Genomic DNA, 13,835 nt, shown 5'->3' with positions numbered 1-13,835 from the left:
AATATTTTTTGTTTTTTCTCATAGCATAGTTTTTTTCATCTACACATTGAGTAGGGTTTGATTCATATGCTCATGCACATCATTGTAACCTTGATCATCATATCATTTTTAGTAGTGCTCACAAGTTTAGTGATAACCTATCTAATAGCAATTTCACATACATAGCTCCATCAATAAATTGAGAATAAAGTGGAGAAATATCCATATAAGCTGGGAAGACCTAATGTGACACATTAGGCCATGATCACCAAGGAGCATCATCACTAGTAGTTCACCTCCCATGAGGGATCCCTTTCTAGATCTGAAATGCTAGTTTGTTAGTTAGTTGCATATTTTGTTGTTTCTTCTAGCCTTTAATTTGTATGCATGCAAAATTTAAGGATTGACTCTTCAATTGATGATATCTTTGTAAAACTATAAAAAATCCATTGTGAGATGAATAAGAACCAATAATTTTTCTTTGGATTCATTTATGATTTACTTTCTCTATTGTCTGGGTATTTTTTTTGCATTTATTTGTGGATGTTTGAGATAAATATGATTAAATCTCATCACACTTATTCTTCTACTTGAAAATTTTCTAGGTTTTGACAACATACCAATAAGACAATGAGTGACATACCTAGACCCTTAGTCTAAGGCATGTTACCATAAATCCAACTCTAATACCATTTTGAAAGAAATGAATGTATGTTGTCTGACATATAGGCTCATGTGACTGTCCATGATTTTAAAATTAAAGAATGTAGATGAATTAATCATGCACCACAACATTTAAGTATACATAACATAAATTGAACATAACATTCAAGCATAACATTTACATATTAAATAATAGAGTGATTGGAATATTTATCCTTATAAATGTTTTACACAACTAGCTACAAATGTCAAATATTCCATCCAACCATAGTTATTTTTGGACTAATTCTCTCTACAATAGGCCACCCCTAATCTAGGGCTATGATTCCACAAAGGTGAGCATGCTCCTATGGATGTCTATAGTCAACACTAAGATACCAATACCTAGTAAATTAAGAGTGATGCGACCCCTACAATAATTCCTACTAGCCAACTCTCTTTCCCATCATTTTTCACAATCTAAGGATGATATTTATTTCTATGTATCATAGTCCCTTAGACAATATCCATCCCCTCTAGGGCTCTAACATAGATTGGTAAGGAATCTCTTAGTTATGGGATTTAGGAAATCTAGCTACTAGTGGAGCACTTACAATGTCAACCTTTACACAAGCACTTGAGTGATTTCTAAATGAGAACCCCTCACAAACATTCAAAGCTAGTTCTTATCATAAATATCAACACTAGAGATTTGTTTTCAACACAAATTGTATTTTCTCCTCTTGTAGCACCAAAACTCTAGTTTTTTTTTGTCCTCTTGGTTTTTTAAAGTTATCTATTTTCTCTACTCAAATTCCTTTTCTTATGCATGTTCTAACTCGAACGATTCAAAACATAATTTTACTCATCACATGTTCTCACATCTAGGTGAGATGACTCTCTCACCCACCTTTTACACGCATTCAATAAAACCACTCCCCTCATGAGTGTACATAGGCCATGCTTCAATAACTAATTGATATGACTCTTCTACCAACCTCAAAAATGCATTCAATGATTGGTTTGAATAAGTCAAATGGGGATTATATGATAATGACATTTAATTTATGCTAATAACATGGGATTTTAGGCATGTGCGATTTACCCTTGGACCAATTTTTATGCCCCTCCTTTATGGAATGATAGGTCCTCCACAAATATGCTCTTGTCCATTTTATAACCAGTGATGTATTTTATGTTATTATTTTCAATATAAAAGTTTACATATAATTTTTTGTTTCATATTGTGTCCATGACTTGTGGGACTAGAATGTGATATAAGAAATCATAACCTAAGGCACCTAACCCATCAAAATCACTTGACGATCACACTAGGCCTAGGCCACACCAATTCTTCACATGGATAATTTTTTTTATGTCTCTTCCTGACTATTACATGTTTCGTACATTGGTCACCTTACATAATGAAACCATTGAAATCCAATAATTCTAGCGACATTTTGAATTTTTACATATTATATATCTTGGCATTTACACATTCATCATATTTAAAATATACATTCCTAATCTAGTGATCAAAACCATTGTGTTACATTCCCACACCACCCCCCCCCGCCCCCCCCACCCCACCACACACTTTTTCACTATATTTGATGCACATGACCATATAGGTTTACATGTATATACATAGGAAAAAATTACATCTTAACACTCCATAATTTTACAATTTAGTATCTCCTATAGAAATTCCAAATGCCCAACTCTCACTCCCCTCAACCTACATAATCCAAGGAAGAGTACTCCCTTCTATCCATCACAATCCTTTAGGCTATCCCACTTACCTTTTAGGGCTCAACCACTAGTTTGACATTAAAATATCCAAGCTTTGGAATTTAGTAATCGTAGCTATAAAAAATGGAGCCTTTAGTCATTTATGCACAAATGCACATTCATATATACTCAAACTATGCAAAATATATGGGTAGTCCTCCCACATAGCCTCTTCATGCTCCCATGTGGTATCTTCAAGATTGCAGTAGGTCCATTGGACCTTTACCAAGATAATGGCTTTATATAGGAGCACTTTGAATTTTGAGTCAAAGATGCATATTGGCTCCACCCAAAAGTCTTGTTTCTGCTCCACCTAGACCATAGTCTAAGAAATCACAAGGTTAGGATATTTAGCCACATGCTTTTTCAATAAATATACATGAAACACTTTTATGAATATTCATGGATGAAAGTAATGCGAGAATGTATATAACCAACATTATCTTATCTAGCATTTCAAATGGCCCACAATATTGTGCCACTGATTTTTGGTAGCTTCCCAATTTTAGTGACCTCTTTTTAGCCTTCACTTTGAAAAGCACATGCCCAACCAATCAAAATTATCTATGCATTTTTCCTTTGTTTGCGCAAATTTCTACCTATCTTATACTGTATCATTTATATTTTTATGTATCTTTAACATATGTTCTTACATCTCTTTTATAATATATATCCCAACAATCACTTTGTTTCTAGGTTATCCCAACTCAAAATATAACTCCACAATTTCCTTTTTATATAAATTTCCACAATATTGGATTCTTTATCAATCAACCTAATTGAAATAATATGTGTTCCTTTCATAAGATTGTCCGTCAATACCACGATGGACTCATCTCACCTTGTTATCCTTGGTAGCTTGGTGATGAAATTTATTGTAACAATTTCTCATTTGCATTTAGGAATGGACAATGGATATAGAAATCATGTTGGATGTCTATGTTTAGCCTTTACCTTCTAACATTACATGCATTTGGCTATGTAATCAACCACATGTTTTTTCATACTAAGTCAAAAATATTGGATTCTTATAGCTACAATAGTTTTCTGGTACCCTAGTGTCCAACATATGGTGCATCACACAATTCTCTTATCACTAAATTTCTCAATTATTGAGAATTAGGATCATAAACTTGTGTTCCTTTGCAAGAGGTTTCCATCCTCTTCTAGCATGTAGTCTTTAAATTTTTGGTGTGAATTACCTTGTTGTAAGCCTTCTTTAATTTGTAAATAGTGTTAGTTTGATCATAATCTTCCAAAATTATTCTTTTTAAGTCTATGTTGTATATGATAATAGCTATAGCATCATGCATTACATGCACCCTCTTAATGTTGAGTGTGTTAGCCTCTTTATTCTCGTTTCCCTTAATGTTGTTGATGTCAAAGTCAAATTCACTAGGGAATTCCAACCATCTAATTTGTCTATGTGAGTATTTCAAACTGCTATGGTCTATTTTCAACTCAAAATTTCATCCCATAAGATAATGTCTTCACATTTTCAATGCATGGATAATAGTTGTAAGCTCCAAGTCATGGGTAGCATAATTTCCTTCATGTACTTTGATTTTCTTCAATTCATATGACATGCCTATCTTGCATAAGGGGTCCACCAATTCCTTCTTTACATGCATTTATGCACACTAAAAATATCCTCATTTGGATATGAATTCTTTAGAATAGGTGCATTGGTTAATAAATATTTCAGATATTGAAAATTATCTTCACAATTTGTAGTCCATTCAGTCTATACTCATTTATGTTGCAGCAAAATAATTGAATGTACAATTTTGTAGACACCTTGAATAAATATTATGTGGTAATTAGGTAAAACCATAAAGAGTATCACCTTTGAAATATTCTTTGGTGATGGCCAACCTTTGATGGATTAATTCATCTTCCCTAGGTCCATTTCTATGCCCTCCTCTAAGACATTTTGAACTAAATCATGGATTTTCCTTTGATAGAAAGTGCACTTGCTCAACTTGGCATACAATTATTGCTCTTGCAACACATATAGCACCATCCTCAAATGTCACTCATGCTCCTCTTTTGTCTTGGAGTGTATAAGAATATCACCCAAGAAGGAAATAACAAATTAGTCTATATAAATTCTAAACACTCTATTCATCAAACACATAAAACTAGCAACTGCACAACATGTTTCAAAGTAAATGTTGTAAGGTGGTAGCATAGGAAACAATAACATAGAAGAAAGAAAAAAATTATGCAATTTTGTTTCTTTACTAGAATTTCTTTTCTATCATATGTTATATTTCACGAAGATTTAAACTAGGCCAATATTCTAGAATATGTTCAAAATGAAGGTAATGTGCAACATCTTAACTCCAAAGGATTTATGAAAGTTATCTTCATTAATATTCATGAACTATTACAAGTAAATTATTTAAATCAAACATTTCATAGCAAAAGTAATCTCATATCACCTTTTATTCATAATGCAATGGATAATAGCTTTTGTTAGAAGGGATTCAAGATAATGTATGTGAATTTTAAGTCATTTTTATGTTAGATGTTATGACTAGAACATTTTAGTCATTTTGAGTCTTTTTTATGTATTTAACATTGCAGATGGATTTAGAGATCCTCTTAAATGGGTCTCTAAATTTTAACACTACAGATGGACTCAAAGACCCCTTTGTCTCTAAATTTAACACTACAAATGGATTCAAAGAAGGGGATTTTTGAATCCATTTGCAATGTTAAAATTTAGAGACAAAAGGGTATTCATAATTTTAACACTGTAGATGGATTCAAAGACCCCTTTGTCTCTAAATTTTAACAATGTAGATGGATTCAAAGACCCATGTAGTGAAATGTAACACTTCAATATCAAAATTGTAATTTTCCATTTTCAGAGTGACATAATTAAAAATTACTAACATAAATGAGTAATTCATATATTTGTTGTACTTGTTATTTGGTCATGTTTTTATTCTTGGACTATAGTAATCATTTAAGCTAATCATTATTAGTTTTATCACTTATTATCTAGTCATATATTTTATTCCTGGACTAAATTAGTCATCTAATTTAGTCACTTTTACTTTGGTCACTTATTATTTAGTCGTATATTTTGTCCCTAGACTGAATTAGTCGTTCAAGTTAGTCTTTTTTAGTTCAGTCACTTAAAACTGCTCAAATTTAGTAGTAATTCACTTGAAATAATCACGGTGACTAAATTTTTTAGTCACTTAGTCACTAATTTCATCCTTTTCTACTAGTGTTTCATCCATATCCACCCTAATCCTTCCAATGACGCAAACCCTCACAAGGGTGGAGGCCTCAAACAAACTAACCTCTTGCTTTACTAGCTACACCCAACCTTAAACATAGGTATCTCATTATACCCCACCTAAGCAACCTCAAATTCCTACTCAACCTAATATGAGCCTGACCAAAAATTAGGAACAACATTACTACAGTGGAGAAACATCATATCCTTCTTATGTTGTGGAAATCGAAGAGATTAACCTTCAGTCTGGGAGGATGCTCCTAGACAATCACCCACCTTCTCCACCTGAAGAGCTTGAAGAAGAGAAGGAATAGAGTTCCTATTGGGTTTGGAGCCTGATTATCTTCTGTATTCAAAGGTATCGTCGCATTGGACCCTAGTTCTTAATCGGGTGGCAATGACACCCGTAAAATATATGTAGTAGGGGGGTCCCATGGGGGCAGTTGTAGCACCCCCAAAGCTAAAAATAGATGTAAAATTGCCTTGTAAAATGTTGTAATTTCATAACCAATCTGGGCCATTCATTAGGCTAAGATCTAACAATAGAGGTTATGTTTGATTTAGGGTTTTTTGCCTTAGAAGGCACCCCCTCACTATATATGAGGGAATTGTATTGTGTCTATGTAGATTTATATTCTGAGTGAGAAAGAGAGAGGAGATTGATAGCGAAGAGGGAATTACAATGGATCTAATGTAGGTTGTATCTCTTCAGTTTGCTGGATAATATAAAAGGAAGGACTGGTTGTTTCTCTGTGGATGTATCCCAAACTGGGTGAACCACGTATATCTGTGTCTCTATTGTTTTATGCATTTTTTGTGTTTATATTTTTTCAATATTTTCTATGTTCCATTGCTCTATAATATATAATTTTCTAACAACTGGTATCAGAGTCGAAGGTCTATTTGGCTGATAAAGTTGTAGGACAAAAGGGTTCCTCATTCGAGTGGGAGCAATGGCAGAAGATGGTAGGTTTAGGGTCGAAAAATTTAATGGCCAAATCTACCAGCTATGGAAGATGCAGATGGAATGTTATCTGTATTAGAGAGATTTGTACCACCATTGAGTGGAAAGGCAATGAAGCAGATGAGTATGATAGACACAAAATGGGATATTCTCGACTTAAAGGCACTTGGAACAATACGGTTGTGCCTAGCGGTGTTGGTAGCATTTAATATTTCAAAGGAAACGACAATAGAGGGTTTAATGTCAACATTGGCCAAACTATATGAAAAACCCTCGGCCTCAAATAAGGTATTTCTTATGAAGCGTCTATTTAATATGAAAATGTCAGAAGGTGGATCTGTTGCTGATCATTTAAATGAATTTAATACAGTTACCAGTCAGTTAATTTTTGTAGGGGTAACTTTTGATGATGGAGTTAGGTCTTTGTTATTTCTGTGCTCATTGCTAGAAAGTTGGAATGGTTTAGTTATGGCCATTAGTAACTCTGTCTTTGGATCTAGTACTTTAAAGTTTGATGATGTTTTTGGTGCAATCCTTTGTGAGTAAATGTGACAGAAAAGCTCCGGTGAGACATCAGGTAATGCTTTAACTACAGATACTAGGGGAAGAAAGATGGAAAGAGGAAAGAGGCCAGAATATCACAGTAAGTCAAGGAAACGAATATCCAAGTCTAGATCGGGGATAGTGTGCTAGAAATATGGGAAGAAAGGACACCTGAAGAAAGACTGTAAGTTTCGGAAGGGAAAAAAAGGAGACACATAGCAAGAAAACAATCATGAAGCGAATGTGACAGGTGATGTGTTGAAAGATTCTTTGATTCTTTCTTTAGAAAATATTATTGATGCCTAGGTGGTAGATTTAGGGACCTCATTCCATGCCACACCTAATAATAAACGTTTTCATGATTATGTTTAAGGAGATTTTGGACAGGTTCAATTGGCTGATGATAAACCCTGTAAAATCATTGGAATGAGTACAATTTTCATAAAACAATGGAATGGAAATCAATGGCTATTGAAGGAGGTAAGGCATGTTACAGATCTAAAGAAAAATATTATTTCAATAGTGCAGTTGGGAGGTGAAGGCTGTATGACTACTTTTACAGATAAAACCTAGAAGGCCAATAAAGGATCCCTAGTAATAGCAAAAGGAGAAAATGTTGGTACATTTTATTTATGCAATGGTATTTCTAATTCTGTTAATACTTTAACCTCTACAGGAGAAGATATGACATTGTGGCATCATAGGCTCAGGCACATGAGTGTGAAGGGGATGCATATTCTTCACTCAAGAAATTTGTTGCTAGGTTTGAAGCATGTTGATTTAAAATTCTGTGAGAATTGTGTTTATGGAAAATAGAAGAGAGTCATATTCCTCAGAGTTGGGAAAGAAAAGAAGAGTGCAAAATTAGGGCTTGTGCATATAGATGTATGGGGACCCGCTCAGGTATCATCTCGTGGTGGCTCTCATATTTATGTTACTTTTATTGATGATGCAACCAGAAAAACCTGTATTTATTGTATTCGAAATAAATCTGATGTATTTGATACTTTCAAGAAATGGAAAGATTTGGTTGAAAATGAGACAGAAAAAAGGTCAAAGTGTCTCAGATTAGACAGCGAAGGTGAATATTGCAGCAATGAGTTTCATAGGTGTTGTTCAGAGAATGGAATTCAGAGAGAGAAGACAGTTTCAGGAACACCACAAGAAAATGGTGTGTCAGAAAGGATGAACAGGACAATCATGGAGCCTGCAAGGTGCATGAGATTGCATGTAGGATTGCCTTTACAATTTTGGGCAGATGATGTAGATACTACTATTTATCTAATAAACAGAGGGCCTTAAAGTTCCTTGGATGGTGGTATTCCAGAGGAGGCATGGACAGGTTAGAAGGTAAACTACTCATTTTTAAAAACTTTTGGTTATGAAGGCTTTGTCCACATTAATAAAGAAAAAAAAAAAAAGCTTGAGGCAAAATCAAAGAAATGTACTTTTATTGGATATGGTGTTAATGATTTGGGTTATCACTTTTATGATTATGAAAAACAAAAAATCATTAGGAGCAGAGATGTCATATTCAATGTATAAGGATCACCTGTAGGAAAAGAAACAAGAAAAAAGATATCAGAGAATACATAGTGCTTGATGAGATCACAGTAAAAGTGATGGTGCCTGAAAATCATAACGATCAATGGCCAGGACAACAACCACAATAGCAAAAAGCACCTCAAACACTTGAAAGTGGTGTTAGAGGATCTACCAGGACAAGTGAACCCCCTGAATGATACTCTCCTTCATTATATTGTGTATTGTTGACTAATTCTAGTGAACCAGAATGTTATGAAGAAGCAGTGCAGGTAGAAACCAGGAAGAAGTTGGAGGAAGCCATGAAAGAAGAGATGGACTCCTTAGCACATAACTAGACTTGGCACTTAGTCAGGTTGCTTGCAGGTAAAACAACATTGCAGAATAATTGGGTTTACAATTTGAAGGAAGAAGATGGAGGTAGAAAAAGGTATAAAACTAGACTTGTGGTGAAATGGTTTGCATATAAAAAGGTATAGACTTTGATGAGATATTTTCTCCTATTGTTAAAATGACTTCAATAAGAAATATTTTAAGTCTAGTAGTAGCTAAAGATTTGCATCTTGAGCAGCTATATGTAAAGACAACCTTTCTCCACGGGGATTTTGAGGAAGACATATATATGTAGCAACCACAAGGATATGAGGTAAAAGGGAAGGAGAAACTACTATGTAGGTTTAAGAAGAGCTTGTATGGCTTAAACAGGCTCCAATGTAGCGGTATCTAAAATTTGATAGGTTTATGTATGAACAAGGTTATTATAGATGTCACTCTGATCATTGTGTTTATCTCGAAATACAAAATGGTGGCAGCTATATTATATTGTTATTGTATGTAGATGACATGCTTGTTGTAGGTTCTAACATGCAGGAAATAAATGTGCTCAAAAGAAAATTGGCAAAATCATTTGCAATGAAGGATTTGGGCGTTGCAAAACAAATTCTTGGTATGAGAATAACTAGAGACAGGAGGAATTGAAAATTAACATTGTCTCAGAGTGAGTACATACAAAAGGTGTTGAAAAGGTTTAATATGTAGAATGCAAAACCAGTTAGTATACCTTTGGCTAGCCATTTCAAACTAAGTAAGGAAATGTGTCCCAAGACTCCAGAAGAAATGGATGATATGTCTAAAGTTCCATATGCATCAGTAGTTGGAAGCTTAATGTATGCAATGGTCTGCACAAGGCCTGATATTGCACATGTAGTGGGAGTTGTAAGCAGGTACATGAACAATCCAAGAAAACAACATTGAATGGCAATAAAGTGGATTCTAAGGTATTTGAGAGGTACCACAAATCAATCATTATGCTTTGGTGGCTCAAACATTGCTCTACAAGGATATGTTGATGCAGATATGGTGGGTGATAGAGATAACAGGAGGAGCGCCACAAGGTATGTGTTTACTGTAAGTGGAACAACTGTCAGTTGGGTCTCAAAACTGCAAAGTGTTGTTGCACTCTCAACAACAGAAACAGAGTATGTTGCTGCTACAAAGGCTAGTAAGGAAATGATTTGGTTACAAAGGTTTATGGATGAATTGGGTAAGAAACAAGAATTGGGAATGTTATACAGTGACAGCCAGAGTGCCATACATCTTGCAAATAACTCTACATTTCATTCCAAGACTAGACATATACAACTCAAGTACCATTTCATATGGTCAACATTGGAAGATGGACAGTTGAAGATGGAAAAGATACACACTATCTAGAATCCTGTAGATATGTTAGCAAAAGTTGTAACTAGGGAGAAACTGAGAGTTTCAATTGGTCTTCAAGTATGAGGAAGAAGATGAGAAACAACCAAGACCAAAGTGGAGTCATTGTCCAGCAAATGAAGCAGCAGTGAAGTTGCTATAATCAGTCTCCAAGTGGGATATTATTGGGTTTGGAGCCTGATTATTTTCTGTATTCAAAGGTATCCTTGCATTGGACCCCAGCTCGTAATGGGGCAGCAACATTGCCCATACAATATATGCTGCAGGGGGGTTTAGGGGGGCTGACTGTGACCTTTGGGAGCCCACCCTTGGTGGGGGGATTGGGAGCAGCGCCCCTGAAGCTAAAAATAGATGTAAAATTTCCTTGTAAAATGTTGTAATTTTGTAGCTAATCTGGGACATTCATTAGGAAGACATCTGATGGTAAATATTATGTTTGATCTAGGGTTTTTTACCCTAGAAGGCACCCCCTTGATATATATGAGGGAATTGTATTGCATTTATGTAGATCTGTATTCTCAGTGAGAAAGAGAGAGGAGATTGAGAGCGAAGAGGGAATTACAGCGGATCTGTTGTAGGTTGTATCTCTTCAGTTTGCTAGATAATATAAAAAGAATGACTGGTTGTTTCTTCATGGAAATAGCCCAAATTAGGTGAACCACGTATATCTGTGTCTCTCTTATTTTATGTGTTTGCTATGTTTATATTTATGCAATATTTTATGTTTTCCATTACTCTATAATATATAATTTTCTAATAGTTCCCTTGAATTCAATGCACCCCCTTATACGGAAAGGTTCCTCCACCCTAACCAGTACACCTCAGAAGAGGTTGAACTTCTTAGAGAATTGAAGAATTTGGGTCTCAAGATAACCCTTCTCTAGGCCCTTAAGTATGTTCCCATCTACAAAATTATTATTAAGGAAAAATGTTTCGAAATGTCTGTGAGAAGAAGAAGAGATACCCCCACCATCAATTCGAAATGTCTGTGAGAAGAAGAAGAGATACCCCCACCATCAATGGTGTTGGACAACTACCTGATCTAATTCTTTGGAGGGTGATCTCCTTAAAATACTAAGACCCTCGTAGCCCAGTAGTGATTTTCACATTGATAAAATTATGGTCCCTAATACCTTTATTGATATTGGGGCTAAAATCAATGTAATGAACAAGGAAAACATGTTGAAGATCAATCTCCAAGGGCATTTGAGAAAGACTATGATAGTGCTATAGCTTACAGATAGATTCGCAGTAGCTCCTGAGGGAATGATTGAGGATTTCATGGTATCCATTGACTCCTAGGATTACCCTACTAATTTCTTAGTTCTTCAATCCCAAAAGGAGTTTAAGGGCTACCATCTTATCTTATTAAGACCTTGAGTGGCCACTATTGATGCCTACATTACTTGTAGGGCTTGGAACATGACTATCAAGAATCGACATTTATCCAAACAACTTGTGTTGTATCCTCTTGCTCAATATTATATTGAACATGATTTACACATATGGTTAGAGGATGAGGAAGAGGATGAATTGTATCACACAACCCCCTACCCAGTATATACTCAAAATATTGTTATAAGAGGGGGCCAACTTGATGAAGATTGCCTTATTGACCACATCCTTTAGAATCAACCTCCCACTCCCATACCAGTTGATGAATTTTTGAGTGGATATAAGGGAAACCCTTAGATTTACTTTTTCTATGTTGACTCTAGCCTAGAACATGCAAATATTGTATAGGTTGGCCCCTTTAAAACTCTAAATATCAACGCTTCTCTCCCAGCTAAATACTAAGAACAATTGTGCAATGTACAAAGGCAATACCTTCATGCTTTTGATTGGGATTATAAGGAAATGAAAGGTGTCCATCCCTTTGTTTGTACTCATCATCTTTGCGTCAAATAGGGATGTAGGCCTATGTGAAAAACCCAGAGAATAATGAACCCAAATCTTAAGGACATTTTGAAAGAAGAATTACAGAACCTACTCGATGTTGGGTTCATATACCCCAATTTAGATAGTGAGTGGGTGTCACCTCTTGTTCTAGTTCCCAAGAAGAATGGGAAGTGGGGAATCCATGTTTAATAACAAGAATTTAACAAGGCTACAAAAAGGAACATCTTCCTTTTCCCTTCATTGACCAAGTGATAGATGGTCGTGTAGCAAAAAAATATTCTCCTTCCTGGATGGATTTAGTGGATACAAAAAGATTCAAAGTAGCATTGAAGGCCAAGACAAGACCACATTTGCATGTCCTTGGGGTATGTTTTCCTATATATTCCTTCCATTCAATCTATGCAATGCTCGTGCTACTTTTCATAAGGAATTCCTAAGTATCTTTGTTGAAATTTTTCATGAATCTTTGGAAATATACATCGATGATTTCACTCCTTATGGATGTCTCTTCCAAGAAGCTCTCCCTAATTTATACAAAGTCTTGAACAAATGAATTCAAATGAATCTCTCATTGATCCCTAAGAAATGTGAGTTTCTGACAAATGCAGGGACTTTCCTTGGCCATTCTATATCCAAGGAAGGGATACAGGTTGACCCAAAAAAGATTGCCATCATCAAAAGGGTCCCTATTCCTAAAAAACAAAGATGTTAGGATTTTCCTTAGATTATATGGGTATTATAGAAGGTTTATTAAACATTTTAGTAAATAGGCTTCACTGTTGTTTGCACTGTTGGTTAAAGACTCGTATTTTTGTTGGAGAAACAACTATGAAGAATATTTTTTAAGTATTGAAAAAAACGTTGACCACTGTACCCATTCGGGGGTCACAACTAGTCAATACCTTTGCATATACACATAGATGCCTTAGATAAAGTTGTAGGGGTTTCCTTAGTACAAATAGAAGACATATTACCTTATGTTATCTATTTCATCAGTAAGGAACTTTCAAAAGATGAGTTGAATTATGCTATCACTGAAAATGAACTCTTAGCTATGGTGCATTATTTGAATAATTTTAGGCATTATATCACTGGTTGTCAAACTTTGATTCACACTAGTCATGAAACTATTAATTATTTAATGAATAAACTTGATTTCAATGCTAGGATAATTAGATGGTTGTTATTATTGTAGCAGTTTGATTTGATTATTGTTGTTAAACAAGGGAAGGAGAATTTCGTTGCAGATTTCTTGTCAAGGATAACCCTGCTTGCAGGAAAGGAAGAAATGATAGATGATCAACTATTATATGAACGCATATTTTCCATCTCGATGCCTTCTCCTTGGTTTTCTGGTATAGGAAACTATTTGGTTGCTGGGTGGTTCCCTCCTAACCTATCCTCCAAGGAGAAAATAAATATTTTTAGGAAGAGTTCTCCATTCACTTAGATTGGGCGAAAAATTATTGGAATAGGGCTAGATCAGATCCTAAGAATATATGT

The sequence above is a fragment of the Pinus tabuliformis genome, chromosome 7 (assembly GCF_031772625.1).
Source record: "Pinus tabuliformis cultivar Carrire ecotype Pingquan chromosome 7, CPIR1, whole genome shotgun sequence".
Taxonomy (NCBI): Eukaryota; Viridiplantae; Streptophyta; class Pinopsida; order Pinales; family Pinaceae; genus Pinus; species Pinus tabuliformis.
Note: the sequence above shows the minus strand (reverse complement) of the source record.